The following is a 731-nucleotide window of genomic DNA, read 5'->3' as shown; positions in this document are numbered from 1 at the left end:
CATAGTTTCATAGTTTCTAGGGTCGGAAGGGACCTGAGCAGATCATCTAGTCCTACCCCCTGCCATGGCAGGAAGAGCACTGGGGTCAAACGACCCCAGTAAAGTGGTCATCCAACCTCCTCTTAAAAACCCCCAGGGTGGGAGCCTGCACCACCTCTCTAGGAAGCTGGTTCCAGACCCTAGCCGCCCTGACCGTGAAGTAGCGCCTCCTGATGTCCAACTTAAACCTTCCCTCTGCCAGCTTGTGACCATTGTTCCTTGTCACTCCTTGCGGCGCTCGGGGGAACAAGGACTCCCCTAGCGCCTGCTGATCCCCCCTAACCAGTTTATAACAGGCCACAAGATCCTGGTGGTGATCTGTCTGTGTTAACTTGTCTTTCAGGAATTATACTGCTATTACTGCATCAAGCCCAGAAACTCTTTCCAGGACTGCCTAGATTCTCTGATTATTATCTAGTACTATTTTTTGATGATCAAAATATCATTTATTTAAGACTTAATGCTTCCTATACCAGCAAAAAAATGATCATCTTGAGAAACACTGCCAAATGTGACCAGAATGATAGTCTGTAGCCACATTATCACCCAACTGAGGTGCTAAATTTGTAGAAATATGCACTCAAGTTTCCACGGGCTGACATAACCTAGCTGAGTGTCACAGGGCACTAAGGTGCCTGCCCCTTTGGGGGCAGAAACTGCCTAGGGAGAGGGCCCTAGGAGTCAGGCAGGAA

This window comes from Gavialis gangeticus, unplaced genomic scaffold (assembly GCF_001723915.1).
Source record: "Gavialis gangeticus isolate Ggan-Ray unplaced genomic scaffold, GavGan_comp1, whole genome shotgun sequence".
Lineage (NCBI taxonomy): Eukaryota > Metazoa > Chordata > Crocodylia > Gavialidae > Gavialis > Gavialis gangeticus.
This window is presented reverse-complemented; position numbering follows the sequence as displayed.